Source organism: Pinus tabuliformis, chromosome 8 (assembly GCF_031772625.1).
Source record: "Pinus tabuliformis cultivar Carrire ecotype Pingquan chromosome 8, CPIR1, whole genome shotgun sequence".
Classification (NCBI taxonomy): domain Eukaryota; kingdom Viridiplantae; phylum Streptophyta; class Pinopsida; order Pinales; family Pinaceae; genus Pinus; species Pinus tabuliformis.
The window spans coordinates 1,190,989,670-1,191,008,348 of record NC_142294.1 but is presented as its reverse complement, the minus strand read 5'-3'; the positions used below and the strand labels follow the sequence as shown (position 1 = coordinate 1,191,008,348).

The following is an 18,679-nucleotide window of genomic DNA, read 5'->3' as shown; positions in this document are numbered from 1 at the left end:
TCATGAAAGGAGAATGAAACCAACTTTGGTGCATAGACCAAGGAAAATTTTAAGGGCTAATATTCGTAGGTGGGCTAAATTTCCATGTTTTTTGGAAAAAAAATATTCGCAAATTTGCAGTTTTTCTAAAAGTAATTCGCCAAAATTTTATAGTATAAAATAATTTTACCTTAAATATCACAAAAGTTATATAGAGTCTATATATAAAATCATTATAAATCTGAATATTTTTACGAAGATATCAGTAAATATTTAGTAATTTACATATAAGGGCTAATAATATTCGCCAAAGTTTCTAAACTTTAAGATAAATTTCCATTCTTAATGTTTTCCCTATCGTGGACAAGAGAATGAGAGAAAGTTGAGTAACTCAGTCCATAGCCGAATGGGTACACTGATTTCCCTGTGTAAAATCTGTAAGTCCAATCTAGGTAACCAGTTGCAGGATCACGACACATGTTCATGTTTGTCATGGGTACTTTTATTGCAAATTATTCAGGATACAATGTTATAGGAAATCTCCTACCTATGTAAAATTCAAGAAGGAATTTGACCATTTCATCATGCTAGTAGTTATGACAATTATTATAATATTTTCACAGAATTGGTTCCAAAAACATTGTAATTGACATCTTTGGGAATTCGAAACTTCTTGGGATTCAATAGATTTGAGTATAATATGAATTTATGGATTTGAGGTTAAGATGAATGTATGCTAGTATAGAAAGGTCAATATAGGCATGTCAATATACCTAGATTGAGGTGACCAAAAATTATGTCAGCTAATGCATCTCCTCTAGCTTGGCCCGGATATCCCGCCCACATAATGTTGCATATCTTTGGATTATCTCTGGCAAATGAAATTTCCATTGCCCCCCTAAGATTACTACTAGTATCATTGTTCCTCTTATTGCATCTATTGTGTCTAATACCAATTGTTCTTGTTGTCCATGAAATAATAGGATCACTCTAAGTCCCTCTGCTTCTACTGTTTGGGTTGCTCCTATGATTATCATTGTGGTATCTGGTTGAGATGCTGCCTCGGAAGCCTCAGTTATTGGTATAGAATTGATCTGGCAAGCTACATTTTCACAGCCAGGCTTATGTATAGTTTTTGTGTATTTACCTAAACCTTGAAGAGATGTTAAGTATCTGCATGGTATACCTGTAGAGATTTGAGAAGGTGAGTTGGAGAGTGCCTCGAGTTACCAAGATTGGGATGAGAAAACTTATAATTGGGTTACTCATGAATTGTAGTGTTGAAAATTAGATGCACTGCAATGTTGAAAATTGGCACGTGAGCTGCAACCATGAAGAAATAGGTACTTTTTAGGAGGTAATTTGGGGAGGGGCCTAGGTTACCAAGACATTATGAGCAAAATCATAATGGGATGAGTTGTCATGATGAAAATTAGTAAATTCCCTACCTCCCAAGACAACCCACAATGAGAATGTGGGTGACCAATAAACATAATTAAGTTGTATCACTAAGCTTAGCCAACTGAAAAATAAAATATTATTTGATGGAATAGCTTGGGTACTGAGAAAGTTTCAATTAAGCGTTGGGACTACCTACATAGTTTCCAATCATAATATTGGTGACATCTGCATTAGGTCCAATGAAATCCAATGATCCGATTTGGGTCGGGGATAATGGTAATGCTCCATTATTGTTTTTTAACACAACTATCCCTTATCATGTACTCTCCAAGGCATACTGTTGATGTTGTTCACTACAAACATCCCAAGGTTCAAGATTATCATAGGGATGCATTGCTGGATTTCCATCAAATAACCCAGGAAAATCTGAACAATGAAAGAGTTGAGTAGAGTTGTGTTTATAAAGGCTTCCTTCAGCTTCCCAACCTTCACTACTACTTCTCCATAATCCGCAAGGAAATTTACACAGTCGACATCCAATCTTGTCAATCAGACATAAGCAATATTTGAATAATTAATTAGTTCCCAACCACTTATTCCTTACAAATCAATAACTTAGTAGAGCATTCTACTATTTGTGCATACTACTGACCATACTCCATGATATCTACCACTACTCTCTCAGGAGTCGAAGTCCAATGTTGGGTGTTGTACGTAACTTCTGCTGAATCACAGTCTGATACTATGTATCTACATACTAAAATTTAACAAAAAATAAACTAATTTAACGACTGATCAAAACCCTACACTATTTTCTAGCAAAAATTAGACACCGTTAAGCAACTATTATGGAGTAAAAATTGGCATTCACAAGCCTCTAAACCACCTATTCAATCCCCATTCTCCTCTAATAACTCCATTGAGAAGCTTTGGGTATGCACAAGATGGAAGTCCATTAACTTTATTGTAAGAACACATGACACTTGCACCCTGGCCATAAATCACACAGTTCTTGAACATTGGGTTATAAGTGTTCTCTACTTCCTATTGTGTAACCTAATTTTTTCATTCCAGATTTAAGATCAAAATCGGCCCCATGAGCATAAATTATATAACATATGGATATATGAATTTTGAATCAGTATCCTAACATGGTCTATATAATCAACTAATATATCTGGGCATCAAATTAGAAGCGATCAACACCATTCCAGTTATCCAAATCATATGCAGTGTAATGTTTGTAGCATGCAACAACCTTTAATTTGTTAGGATCCAGACTATCTGTTCACTGTAATCCCCTCACATAGTTGGTGACATATTGAATAACAAGTAAAGGATCCTCTCCTGGTGTCCCTTGACCTCATCCCCATCTAGGATCACGAAATGTGTTCACATTAGGGCTCCAATATGTCAATCCTGCCAATCATGTCTTATACATTGCATGAGCCTCTGTTGATACTGCCTACACATGAAATTTTGGTTATATTTATTTTTACTAAGTTCAATCCATGTTGAAATAGATTGGTTATACTAAGTAGTAAACTATAAACATAGTGACAAATGCCTGAGAGTTAAAAATTCCAACTACAAATTCATGTGACTATGGTTAATCCTTGACCTTGTCCCCATCTAGGATCATGAAATTTATTCACATTAGGGCTCCAATATGTCAATCCTACCAATCCTATCTTATACATTGCATGAGCCTCTATTGATACCACCTACACATGAAAGTCCAGTTATATTTGTTTTTACTAAGTTCAATCCATGCTGAAATAGATTGGTTATACTCAATATTAAACTATAAACATAGTGACGAATGCTTGAGAGTTAAAAATTCCAACTACAAATTCATGTGACTATTCTTAATCCTTGACCTCGTCGCCATCTAGGATCACAAAATGTATTCAGATTAGGGCTCCAATATGTCAATCCTGCCAATCCTATCTTATACATTGCACGAGCCTATGTTGATACTCCCTACACATGAAATTCCAGTTATATTTATTTTTACTAAGTTCAATCCATGCTAAAATAGATTGGTTATACTCAGTAGTAAATTGTAAACATAGTGACAAATGCCTGAGAGTTAAAAATTCCAACTGCAAATTCATGTGACTATGGTTAATCCTTGACCTTGTCCCCACCTAGGATCACGAAATGTATTCAAATTAGGGCTCCAATATGTCAATCTTACCAATCCTGTCTTATACATTGCACGAGCCTTTGTTGATACCGCTTACACATGAAATTTCAGTTATATTTATTTTTACTAAGTTCAATCCATGCTAAAATAGATTGGTTATACTCAGTAGTAAACTATATCGATAGTGACGATTGTTGGAGAGTTAAAAATTCCAACTACTAATTCATATGACTATGGTTAATCCTTGACCTCCTCCCCATCTAGGATCACAAAATGCATTCACATTAGGGCTCTAATATGTCAATCCTGCCAATCCTGTCTTATACATTGCACGAGCCTCTGTTGATATCGCCTACACATGAAATTCCAGTTATATTTATTTTTACTAAGTTCAATCCATGTTGAAATAGATTGGTTATACTCAATAGTAAACTGTAAACATAGTGACGAATGCCTGAGAGTTAAAAATTCCAACTACAATTTCATGTGACTATGGTTAATCCTGTAAAACTAAAAAATAATCTAATTCATTTGGAATAGGAAGAACCTAGAAATTTATTTCTCTTTATCTTCTAGCTTTGAATGGCATTTTGTTTACTAATTTTTATTTTCATTGATCTTTTATATGTCACTGCTCTTCTAGAATTTATGCCTTACAGCGTTTTCTTTGCAACATCTGGTGCAATTGCTATTTATTTTTAACTGTAATGTTAGGGGACAACATCTCCCCTCGGTTGTACAATAATAAAAAAAGTGAAGCAATTATAGACTAATTTAGAATGCTTTTACTTTTAGTAACATTATCTCTATATAAAGTAGATGTAAATTTAAAGTGGAAATGAAAACATTTTATTTATTGTCAAATTTGAAAAGAAAAATTGGTTATCATTTTTTTTAATGTAAGTGTTATTTTATTATTTTTAAATGTAATGGCAGAAGTTGAAAAGTTTTTGGTAATTATTATTTTTTTAATTGATTAAAGTTATTTTTATTTTATTGTTTTTAAATGTAATGTTACAACACGATATCTCCCATAGAAGTTGAAAAGTTTTTGGTAATTATTATTTTTTAAAATGATTTTTATTTTATTGTTTTTAAATAATGTTACAACACTACATCTCCCATACTTAGCTATAGAGAGTGTTTTAGGCTCAATAATAATTAATATACAACTTGAGAGGGCCTAATGGTTAAGAGCATGTGTTTCCTCCTAAGAAGTCACAGTTTCAAAACTAGAGAAGTGTAGAGTATGTATACCTTCATAAACTTAGCAAAGATATTATAATATGGATTTATAATATTATTAAATTATAAATTAATTAATTAGTGATATTAAAATTAATGTAGTAATTTTTTATATCTTAATATTAGTTAATGAAGATTATAAATTAAAGATATATAATAACACTATTTATATATTAAAGATATATATTAATAATCAATATACCTACTAATTTATTATGATTTATTATAAATATATATTATGTATGTTCTAACTATATTAAATATCAACCAAATGCTTTAATATTTTTTGGTTTTTTGTATTTTTTTTTTTTTTGCTAAATAATAATCTTCAAAATTCTATAAAAATGAAGTTCTTCTGGCTTTAAAAATTAGTTATTCCACCTTTATACAATCATAATATCAGAAAACTTAGCAAACACTCAAAAACGATTAGAGTCTTACTTGATATTATAACATTGATTTATAGTATTATTAAATTATAAATTAATTAATTAGTGATATTAAAATTAATATAGTGATATTTTATATCTTAATATTAGTTAATGAAGATTATAAATTAAAGATATATAATAACACTATTTATATATTAAAGATATATATTAAGGATATATATTAATAATTAATATACCTACTAATTTATTATGATTTATTATAAATATATATTATGTATGTTCTAACTATATTAAATATCAACCAAATGCTTTAATATTTTTTGGTTTTTTGTATTTTTTTTTGGCTAAATAATAATCTTCAAAATTCTATAAAAATGAAGTTCTTTTGGCTTTAAAAATTAGTTATTCCACCTTTATACAATCATAATATCAGAAAACTTAGCAAACACTCAAAAACAATTAGGGTCTTACTTGATATTATAACATTGATTTATAGTATTATTAAATTATAAATTAATTAATTAATTAGTGATATTAAAAATAATATATTGATATTTTATATCTTAATATTAGTTAATTAAGATTATAAATTAAGAATATATAATAACACTAATTATATATTAAAAATATATATTAACAATTAATATATACCTATTCATTTATCATAATTTATTATAAATATATATTACTTGTGCTCTAACTATATTAAATATCAACCAAATGTTTTTATATATATATATATATATATATATATATATATATATTATATTTTTCTTTGTAAATAATAATCCTTTCTATAAAGTTCTTTTGGCTTTAAAAATGGGTTACTCCACCTTTATATAGTCATAAAATTAAAAAACTCAACAAAAACTTAAAAAAATTAGAGTCTTACTTGCAATTGCTTAAAAACACTTTAATCTATCCACCTACCATAATAATTCAAAAAAAAAAAAATAACATATTTAACATAATATAATAAATGTAAATATTAGTTAAAAAAATAATTAATATAAAATCAATACTAAAATGGATGTCCATAATTTTAGCCTTCAACTAATAAAAAAATATAATAATATTAAAACAAATATGAACAAGAACATCACAATTTAGTGTGTAATATATTTATATGTGCAAGATAAGTAGGAATTAGGAAGCAATTTGATGTTGACCTATTGTTTATTTTAATGAGAGATGAAAAAGTAAAGATGTATGTGAACATTATACAATTTCTTAGCCTTCAGCTAATAAAAAATAATAATAATATTAAAACAAATATCAACCAGAACATCACAATTTAGTGTATCATACATGTGTATCTAGCGTATCATGTATTTATATGTACAAGATAATAAGAGTCAACGGATGTATATGTACATCAAATATATTTATATGTACATTGAATTCAATTTTACATTTAAAAATATAATTTAAACAACACGAGAACCACATCATATGGCAATCTGACAAAGCCAAAAAGCCACCTCCTTCGACCGCAACGTCAGTGCATACGTACGTGGATTAGACAATTAGTGAACTGTCGTTGTCGATACTTCTTTGGTGCATGAATCAGTCGAGGAGCGTCGCAGTCCGGCGATGCCTGTGCTTTTTGCCAAAACTCCTTTAAATTTAGTGATTTTGCGCAACGTCTGTTGGCCCACTTGGCATTTCAATTCCGCAACCCTGGTCAACAATCGATGGTATCCGCAGTTTTAAATACAATGTGCCCGGGCTTTCGAAATTGGAACTCAGTGTCTGCGGGAATTTTTTTCGACCGCGTGTACTTTTTTTTGCCCGTCGCCCACAGCCCAACACCTATGGAGTCGTCGTCGCGCTTATCTATCGTTGTTGAGATTCCTGGTTTTCTAAGAATCTATGAAGACGGAAGTATTGATCGCTTGGCCGATGCGAGTACGGTTCCCCCTTCACCAGAGCTCGAATCTCATGATTTGCATGGAGTGGCGTCCAAAGACGTGGTCATCGATGCCGAAACAGGCGTCTTCGTCCGTCTCTACCTGCCTCGTCTCCATGTGACTGATGGAAAAGAAAAATTGCCACTGCTTGTTTATGTTCACGGAGGGGGTTTCTGCGTCGAATCCGCTGCTTCACCTGTGTATCACAGCTATCTTAATAAAGTGGCTACAGAAGCCAAGGTGATTTGTATATCGGTGGAGTACAGGAGAGCTCCTGAGCATCGCCTCCCTGCGGCTTATGACGATTGTTTCAGTGTTCTTGAATGGCTTGACCGTCAAGCAGAGGTGCTGGATGGGGTGTCTGTGGAACCGTGGCTCGCTTCGCACGCAGATTTTAGCAAGGTGTTCGTCGCAGGTGACAGTGCGGGAGGCAACATCGTGCATCAGTTGGGAATACTTGCGAGTGGAAGGAATTGGGATGGCCTGCGTTTCCAAGGGGCCATTCTGGTTCACCCTTTCTTTGACGCAGAAGAACGAATCGAAGGCACGGGGGAGGGTTTCAAAAAGTTGGTGGATGCACTATGGAGCATCGTCCTCCCTGCAGGAGCCGATAGGGACCACCCCTTTTCTAACCCAATGGGACCCCGTTCTCCTGATCTGTCGACTCTGGTGTACGAACGAATGGTTATATTCGTGGCAGAGAAGGATCTGGTGACAGAGCGCGCTGTTTCGTACTACGAAGCTTTAAAGAAGGTAGGCAAAGACTCTGATTTGGTGATGACAGAAGGCGAAGACCACGTCTTCCATCTCATCAATCCCAATTCTGAGAATGCGCCCATCATGTTGAAACGCATTTCGGATTTCATGCATTTCTCCTCTGACTAGTCTAACAGCTCACAGAATCTTTCCGTATAAAGCGCAAATCCTAGATATGTGGCTTTGGGTTATTTAATTGTTTTTGCTTTAAAGTGTAAAAAGAATAAACAAATTACTTGTTTAGGTTATAAAGTAAGCTCTAAATTAGTTTGGATGTTATATTTTGGATTTGGATTTGGTTTTTAAAAAAAAAATCAGAATATTGGAGTGTTTGAACTGTTTTTTAATGGTGGAAATGGATTTAGCATCATCAAAAACTTTTAGGACACTCAAAATTCTAAAGTTTGACAGCTATAGAAGCCAAGGTGATTTGTATATTGATGGAGTATCGAAGAGCTCCTAAGCATTGCCTCCCTGCTAATTATGATGTGTGTTTCAGTGTTATTGAATTGATTGATTTGTGGCTCACTTCACACACAATTTTCAGTGCAGTCTTCTTGGCAGGTGATAGTGCCGAAGAAAACATTGTGCATCAGGGGGGAATCCTTACAAGTGGAAAGAAATGGGATTGCATATGTTTCTAAGGGGCCATTTTGGTTCACCCCTTCTTTGACACATAAGAAAAAATACACATAATTAGGAAAAGCTCAACTTGAGGACTACCTAGACTCACAAATTGATTCATTCAATGTGAAAACATATACATTTATATTATTGCAAATTGGTTGAGGAGTTTCAAAAACCTCCTCATAAATAGGATCTATAAAGTAATTAAAACCCACAAAGTTAGTGAGATACTCGAAGAGTCTAACAATAAAATAATCTAGAATTCTCCACATTTCTCCATTATTATAAGTCTCCCCCCTTAATGGAGAAATGTGTTTTATACACACCTAACATAGTTCTAAATGATTCATATTTTTCCTTTCCAATCGTCTTTGTAAAGATGTCAACTACATTATCATTGGTATTACAATAAATTTGAGTAATTTCTTTAGACTGCATCTTTTCCCTGACAAAATGGTAATGAGTCTCAATATGTTTTGATATTGCATGGTACACAAGATTGTTGGCCAATTTGATGGAGATTTGATTGTCACACATGATACTTTTTTTTATGTTTTATGTACTTCTCCAACATCTTCAAGGATTCGTCGGAACCAAACCGCTTCACATGTAGCACTACATAAAGTTTTATATTATGCTTGAGATCATGATAAGAAACAATTGCTTATTTGTTGTTGTTTCATGCCATGATCCTGAATCCAATGCTGAATACATAACCTAAAGTTGATCTTCTTTCATCAGGATTCCTGATCCAATATGAATCAAAATAACTTGCCAACTCAACATCAAAAGCATCATTATATTTAATATCATAATTAACAGTCATCTTAAGATATCAAAGGACCATCTTTGCTACTTTCCAATGGTTTTCAAGAGGCCTTGCCATGAACTAACCCAACATCCTAAATATGCAATATTAAACCTAGTTGTAGTGAGAGAGTTTAGGCTTCCCACTAATTAACGATACAATTGTCATCCACCTCTCTTATGCCATCATCATTGTAGGGTTTGCCACGATAGAAGCATTTCTTGTTATTCTAGGATCATCAACATACAGGGAAATCAAAACAAAATGGCCCTTCTAATCTGTTTTGATATATAAATTAGGATCACTTTGAATTTTCATAAAACCCCTTTAAAGAAAGAAATAATCAATCTCTTCATGCCATGATCTTGGTGCCTGTTTCAGCCCATATAAATATTTCTTTAGTTTAGAAACAAGGTGTTCTTGACCCTTTTTAACAAGCCCTTCTGGCTAAACAAGATATACTTCTTCTCTTAATGCCCCATTCAAGAAGGCAAACTTAACATTTAGCTAATGAAGTTTCCATTTATATTTTGTGGCTAAAGAAATCATCAATCTGATTGTATTTAACTTACTAAGCTACAAGTGCAAATGTTTCACCATAATAAATTCCCTCCTTTTGTGAATAACCTTTAACAACAAATCTAGCTTTGTGTTTATCCACTCTCCCATCAACTTTAAATTTGGGTTTGAACAACCATTTGCATCCTATGGGTACTTTATTTTTGGGCAATTCAGTTAATTCTTCAGTATCATTTCTTATTATTGAATCATATTCTTCCTTCATTTCATTTTTCCATTATACATGTTCATTAGCTTCTTTAAACTTCAAAGGTTCTATGAAATTCATCACTTTAGTCTTCAAGACATAGTCTTTATATCTTACAGGTGGTTGAATGTGGTATGAAGACCTTCCTAGTAGTTCAATGCTTTTATCCATTCTCTTACTTTATGGTGACTTGTCTCCCCCTCTAGGTGTGCTTTCACTACTTGAGGTGTCCATATCACTAGATTCTTCCTCTTGTTTCCACTCCTATTTGTGATGAACTTCTTCTTTGACATCATCAAACTAATAAGGAATATGCCATGCATCATAGCTATCCTTCATATGGTGTTCATCTGCGTGTTCATGAAAGAAAACATCTGTAGTTGCAAATAATTTATGTGTAGAGGGATCAAACATCTTGTATGCCTTGTGATCAAAAGAGTGACCAATAAAAATAACTTGATAGCTTTTGCACCAAGTTTTCTCCTATCTTCTTTGGAACATGAGAGAAGGCTTTGCTTCTAGATATTCTTAAATGCTTTACAGCTGGTTTACAACCATAAAGAGCTTCAAATAGAGTCTTATGGTTTAAAAATTTTGTTGGACTTCTATTTTTTAAATAAACAACAACTAATAGCTGCAACCTAAAAATAATTAACAAGATTTTTGCCTTTCATCTTGCTTGTTGCACATTCCACTAAGGTTTTGTTATTTCTTTTAGCTACTCCATTTTCCTGTGGAGTATGTGGCACATGTATTGTTGTACAATCCATGGGATTTACGGTACTTAACAAATGCACCCAATCTATATTCTCCCCTTTGATATGATCCAGGTGGATGTTGGTGGCCACCCGCCAATTCCACTTGGACCCCCACCATTGTCTCTTTTAGTTTTTTAGTTTCCTTAATTGTAGCATAGTTTACTATTTTTAGCAGTTTTTTGGGTCCTAAACTTTCTGAGCCGTTTTGAGGCCCTAAACGACGTTTTTTTGGCAATCTACCAGCGATTTTTTTTTTGTCTAAATCATCTTTTCTGTCATAGTCCTCAGAGAGATCTTTCTAACGAGTTATCATGCACATCAATAGAGATAATATGACCAAGTCACAACCCGAGGAGGTTGCCTGTCCAACTCACCCCAATGGGGCCCATAAACTCTTGGTGTTACATCTCCTCAGGTTAGGGTTTTGGTTGTTTATGGTTTTCTCTTATTGTTCAATAATAAAAAGGCCCTCGAGCCTTATTGTAACACAGTTCAGAGGCATGTAGCTGCCACATCTCTTCTCAGAGATAAGCTACCATCGCTCAAGCTAGTCTTATTTCCATTCTGTTTGTAAGCATATTTCGATATTTGATATTAATGAAATGAAGTGTTATTTCTATTACATCATTTTATTTATGGTTATATCTATAATTTGTGGTGTTCCTGTTTAAATCCAGATCAGTGGTATCAGAGTGGTATGCTCTTTCTCTATTTTTCTTTGCATGTCCCCAACGAGGTCAGGATATAAGGAGTTAGGGCTTGAACTGGTCGAACCTTCGCAAGAATAGCCTCACAAATCTCGATGGCCTCCCATGGCGAATGAAAAGAAAGACGAGGGGGCAGGAGATCCTATCAAAATATTTCTCGAAGAAGCCCTCGAGCGAGAAAGGAACGTGATGATGGAAAACTTTGCCCAGATCCTTGAGTGGCTACCCAAGGGCGACACATCTACTTCTGGCAGCTACTCTGGAAGTGCCACACCCTTTAAGGTACAAGTTAACTTTGAAATTCCCATATTTGAGGGTCAGATAGATGTAGACGCTGTAGATAAATGGTTAAATCTGCTAGAAGGATATTTTTCTGTTCATGATTTTTCCAGCCGGGAAAAGATCACCTTTGCACTTCTCAAAGCAGCCCCCCACGTCAAGGATTGGTGGGAAACCTACTATGAGCAGAAGGATGAAAGTACAAACTCACTGTTTTTAGTCGCACCCACTTGGAACTCATCCTAGGATGCCATCAAGGAGCAATACTACCCTATAAGGAGCTATGAGGATAAATACATAAAGTGGACAATGCTGCGATAGGGAAGGAACCAAGATGTGCCAAAGTTACCAATGTTTTTCATATCCTTCACACGACGTTGGCTATCAAGGATTCTGAGAATCATTTCGTTATATTTATTTCCAAAAAATGTAATTGTTTGAAATAACTACCAAGACTAATAAAACAAACATCAGTTATTAATCTAATATGAAAAAACCATATAAAATTTTTTCTTTGATAATTGAAATCATAATATGGAATAATAAATAATTATATATGTATATTATATAATTGTAAGATCGAAAACCTTAAATCAATAATGTAATATGTAATAATGTATAAATATAAATATTCAAAATTAAATATAAATATATAAATAATTAGTTGATTAGTTATTATTCAAGCTAGTTTCTTGTTATATAGTAGAATAAATTGTAAGAATTAACTCCCAAAATCTATTAATAGACTAATATACTATTAAAACTAAACAAATAAAAACATAAATAATTGATATAATAATAAGCATATATATATATATATATATATATATATATATATATATATATTAGAAAAGTTTATTAAACCTAATAAGTTAAATAATGGACCATTAATTAAGATTAAGGAATCTAATAACATAGAGAAGAGGCAAATTCCTCTTAATTAAACAACAGGAACTAAAATAAAGAAACGAGAAGGAGAACAGGAAAACAAACGAACAAGGGGATGAGGGGGAAACAAGAAAGACGTGGGCCGGGGACGGGGGGAAGGGCAAGGAAGTGGCTAGGAGGAAAGGGCAGGGATCCAACAATTGCTAATTTTCCAGCCACCATCTCTATTGAGGTTTCTCGGCCTTTTTTCAATTTCTATGGCTTCCCTAAATTTTCGGTGATGGAAATGCGCTACCTTGGCAATAACATGGGCCTCCTCAATGCATACATGATGCTTAGTCTTCTTCGCATGTTTTGCCAGGGTGGAAGACTAACTTCTCCCATGTTTTATGTTGGCTAAGTGCTCATTAATTCTTTGATTAATAGAACGACCGCTCTCACCAACATATGGGGTCCCACAGGAACATGGAATAACATAGACACCTTTCATGTCCTTGTGGTCAACTGGGTCTTTTACCGATCTAAGGGAGCTGCGGATGGTGTTAAGGGGTCTAAAGGTTGAGGGAACATTATGATTCATAAGAATTCTAGCAATTTTATTAGTGGTCCCTTGGATGAAAGGAAGATGAACCCCTGAGACTCGCTATTTAGGGTCTTTCTCGACCAATGAATTCTTGCTGGCTCTGAGGAAAGTTTTCTAACTGAGGTGCCTACTATAACCATTATTTGCAAAAACATTAAGTAGATGAGCTTTCTCTTTGTCAAGGCTCTTTTCATGAGATATCCTTAGTGCATGAGTAGCTAGCATGTTGAGAACACCCATCTTCTGAGCGAGGAAATGATGAGAGCTGGCATGAAGATAATGCTCAGTATGAGTTTTCTTTCGAAACACTTGGTGGGAGAAGGAATCGTCATCATTCCTCGAAATGAGAACATCGAGGAAGGGCATGTGCCCATCCACTTCCTGCTCCATAGTGAACTTAATGGAGGAGGATTGATTGTTGAGATGATTGAAGAAAAGATCCAACTCTTATTGGCCATGAGACCAGATGGCATCCGTGTCATCCACAAATCTCTTCCAAAGCATAGGTAGGAGACGGGCTGAGGCTAAAGCCTTGGATTCAAAATCCTCAATAAAAATATTAGCAACAACCGGGGATAGGGGGGAGCCGATGGGACCACCAAAAGTCTGCGCAAAGAACTCACCTTCAAAGCCGAAAAAAGTTGAAGTGAGACAAATCTCAACCAGACGAGCGGTATCAGGGTATATGAGGCGGTTGATGACTTCGATGGCCTATTTTATAGGAATGCAAGTGTAAAGGGAGACCACATCAAAACTCAGAAGAATGTCCCCAGGGTCAAGCTTTATGCCCTTAAGCTCTTCGACAAATGACGAAGAGTCTTTGACGAAAGATTCTATGAGGCCAACCAGGGGTCTAAGCTTTAAGGCAAGGTATTTTGCCAGAAGGTATGTAGGACCACCAATGGTATTGACAATGGGCCTAAGGGGCCCCCTTCCTTGTGAATCTTTGGAAGCCCATAGATCCTTGGAGTGATGGGGTTGCTCTCAATGAGTTTATGGCTAAGAGAAGCCACATAGTTACAAGATTTGATGGCAAGAGCCACTGTCCTTGATATCTTTTTCAAGGGATTCTTGGATAGCTTCTTGTAGCTTCCACTATTGCAAAGATGATCCAACATCTTATGGCGATAATCCTCTTTGTCAAGGATGACGACAACCCCTCCTTTATCAGCTTTTAGAACCACAATATCTTTATTGTGGTTTAAGGATTTGAGGGCCTCAAATTCTTCCTTATTGATGTTGCTCCTGGGGGGCTTAGCCTTCCTGAGGACAACAACAAACTCTTGCCTTATAGTGTCCTTAATATTATTGGGTAAGCCCTTGATCCCAGACTCAATATCGCATATAATGCCTTCTACCAGGATCTTTTTAGGGGCTAGGGCAAAATTTAAACCTTTACCGAGAAGATTAAAGAGGAAAGGGAGAAATGAGAAGCTAGAAAGATTGACAACCTTATTAGAACGAGAAAGAGGGGGAAGATTATCATTATTACTATTATTCTTATTGTGATTATATCTATTACTAATAATGTCATTATTATCATAATTGTAATTAATGGTCTTACCATAACTAATGTTATTATTAATGTTGTGATACTTATTATTATTATTATTAATATAGTTCTTATTAATTTATTATTAATTTTGTGATACTTATTATTATTATTATTAGTAGGAAGTTTTACAACAGAACCAGAACCTGAACCTAGACCAGGCTTTGGCGAGGGAGGACCACGCTTCGACAAGGGAGGAAGACTAACCGAGGAGGCGACAACCTATAATTATGATTTATTATAAATATATATTATGTATGGTCTAACTATATTAAATATCAACCAAATGCTTTAATATTTTTGGTTTCTTGTGTTATTTTTGTCTAAACAATAATCTTCAAACTCTATAAAAATGAAGTTCTTTTGGATTTAAAAATTAGTTATTCCACTTTTATATAGTCATAAAATTAGAAAACTTAGCAAACACTCAAAAAAATAGTCTTATTTGATATTATAATAGTGATTTATAATATTATTAAATTATAAATTAATTAATTAGTGATATTGAAATTAATATAGTGACCTTTTATATCTTAATATTAGCTAATTAAAATTATAAATTAAAAATATATAATAACACTAATTATATATTAAAAATATGTATTAATAATTAATATATATCTATATATTATGATTTATTATAAATATATATTATGCATGATGTAATTATATTAAATATCAACCAAATGCTTTAATATTTTTTGGTTTTCATTTTTTTTTCTAAATAATAATCTTCAAAACTCTATAAAAATAGAGTTTCTTTGGCTTTAAAAATTAGTTATTCCAGCTTTATACAGTCATAAAATTAAAAACTCAGCAAAAACTTAAAAAAATTAGAATCTTACTTGCAAGCTTGAGAACACTTTAATCTAGATCCACTAGAAATATAGTAAATAAATGAAATTTAATAATTGAAAAAAATAAATAATATATTTTGCTAATATAACTTAATATAATAAATGAAAATATTATAGTGAAAAAGTTAATTAATATCAAATCAATGATAAAATGGATTACATAATAAAAAAATATAATAACATTAAAACAAATATGAACAAGAACATCACAATTTAGTATATCATATATTTATATGTGCAAGATAAGTAGGAATTAGGAAGTAATTTGATGTTGAGTTATTGTCTATTTTAATGAGAGATGAAAAAGTAAAGATGTAAGTGAACATTATACAATTTCTTAGCCCTCAACTAATACAAAAAATAAATATATTAAACAAATATCTATCAGAATATCACAATTTAGTGTATTATACATGTGTATTTAGTGTATCATGTATTTATATGTACAAGATAAGTCGGAGTTAGGAAGTTATTTGATGTATTATATATATACATTAAATATATTTATTTGTACATTTACGTTTAAAAATATAATTTAAACAACACGAGAACCACATCACCTAGCAACCTGACAAAGCCAAAAAGCCACCTCCTTCGACCACAATGTCAATGCCTACGTACGTGGATTAGACAATTAGTGAACTATTGTTGTCGATACTCCTTTGGTGCATGAATCAGTGGAGGAGCGTCGCAGTCTGGCAATGCCTGTGATTTTTGCCAAAACATCATTAAATATAGTGATTATGCGCAATGTATGTGCGCCCACTTGGCATTTCAATTCCACAACCCTGGTCAACAATGGATGGTATCCACAGTTTTAAATACAATGTGCCTGAGCTTTCGAAATTGGAACTGCGTGTATGCGGGAATTTTTTTCAACCTCGCGTACTTTTTTTGCCCGTCGCCCATGTCCCAACACCTATTGTCACACCCCTACATTGGCGGTACTCTTCCAACCACAATATAGGAGGTGCGACACCACCGACCCTTTTCTTTTCACCAATACTCACGGTCATGGACTACGCCTTACATCTATACTTAGTTTATTTTTCAACAGCTAAGCATATCTTTTGCTATACCATTCATCATATTAACTTCATTAAACATTAACATGAAATACACAACAATATAACTGGGAGGGGCAACTCCCTATGATGAGTCTGCCCATAATAATAATAATAGTTTACAATATACAAGTTAAATCTTGAGGAAACCCCAAATTTACACTTAGAATATTTTTACAATCATCGGCACAACTTGGTTAGCCTAGCTCATCGAAGCACCCACACGGTCGCCCGCATGACTCTTACCCAACTCGCCATTTGCCTCCACACATTCACCTGAACGCATTTCGCTCAACTCATCGAACACTCCCATCGAACACCCGACTCATCCACTGGCGGGCCGTGTCACTCGTGTCACCTGTTCAAGACTTCACCCGGTTCACCGTTCGACCAACTCGGGTCGTTCAGGCGGACGCCCCGCTACACCCTCGAACAACTTCCCGAACGACTATTCAAATAGACGCCCTGCCGCACCCTTGAATGACCTCGAATGATCTTGCCCGAACGCCCTCGAACGACCCTTCGTACGACTTTCCTGCATGATGCCCTTGCCCGATGACTTCGCACAACTTTCCTGCATGACGCCCTCGCCCGATGACTTTGGACGAGTTTCCTACACGACGCCCTCACCCAATGTCTTCGCACGAATTTCCTGCACGACGCCCTCTCCCGATGGCTTCACACGACTTTGTCTCGGCTTGGTGCTTCGACCTGTGTCCGCTTGCACCTTCGCCCAGATTTCAGACCAACTTACACTTCTTTGCCTTTCCACCCTTGGACGCTTAGAAAGCTTGTTTGATTGATGCCTTAGCTCCATGCCAAGCCATCCTACATATATGGCTCGTCCAATAATGAACCAATGCATCCTCTTGTTGGCCAACCTTCACACTTCACCGTTTTAACTCCTGAACGGGTCGGCTTGCCCATCAAATGACCCAACCATGTGTCCAGCGTCCGTTCACCCACCCGTCAGCTCGCCCGCTTGTTGGCTTGCCCGCCCATCGGCTTGCCCACCCGTTAGCTCGCGCAGGACCGCCCACGGGTATATACACCAAACGCTCCACAACTCGATCGCATTTTGCCCACCGTGCTGCAACTCTTTGTTCATGCATTCCCACCTGCAGCTCGTGGTCCTTACATTCTCCCCCACCTGAAATCATTGTCGTCCTCGACAATCTCCCATCTCAGCAACCATCTGTCACCAAGATACCCATACCAAGGCATATAATCCACCGGTATGTCATACATCGGAAAGTCTCCTAAATCCATTATCATCAACCACATCCGTTGCAATCTCCACATGCTACTCCCACTGTGGAAGGCTGGTCCCTCCAACTCAAGCTACATGCTTAGTGCAACATATCGTATCGACCTCATCATGTATCATCATCGTGTGAACTGCTGTCATGATACTCCAACTCTGTACATTGCTATAGCCCCCAATGACTTGAACTAGTTGGGTACCTAATCCAACCGTCACGCTCAAACCATGAGATTGCACATTCTCATGCCATCATCAGTCATTTCTCAGACTCCTGTCACAACATCAACTCGATTAAGAATCCATCTCCATATAAGTAAGCCATGCCCAGGTCCATGAAGTAGTCTCCATATCGTCTGCAACATGTTGTCCATGATGTTTGGTGTCAATGTGCTGCATGAAATCAGTCGCATCTATCCCAACATCATCATCCATATGTATAAAATCCATCTCCTCAAAGTGAAGAGATCCTCTCATCAACCTCGACTCTCGATGTGCCACATCCAGGTCCATGAAGCAACCTCCATCATTTCCGCAATGTGCCATCTCTCAAGTCTGCAATAGAAACAAGTATACACCTATCTCATCCATCCATGTGTAAAAAGTGGTTAAGTCTTGGCTCAACCCATGCCCAAGTGTTGCCACCAAGGCATCATCATCGTTGCAACTCCATCACTCCAAAGTGTCTCATATCGAT

The 18,679-nt window shown here is 35.0% G+C and overlaps 2 pseudogenes; one reads left to right on the top strand and one right to left on the bottom strand.

The window, feature by feature from the left end:
* Positions 1-302: 302 nt before the first annotated feature.
* LOC149239626 (beta-xylosidase/alpha-L-arabinofuranosidase 1-like) lies at positions 303-3,598 on the bottom strand (annotated as a pseudogene).
* A 3,015-nt stretch (positions 3,599-6,613) lies between these two features.
* On the top strand, positions 6,614-8,181 carry LOC149239625 (putative carboxylesterase 12 pseudogene; annotated as a pseudogene).
* The last annotated feature ends 10,498 nt before the right edge of the window (positions 8,182-18,679 follow it).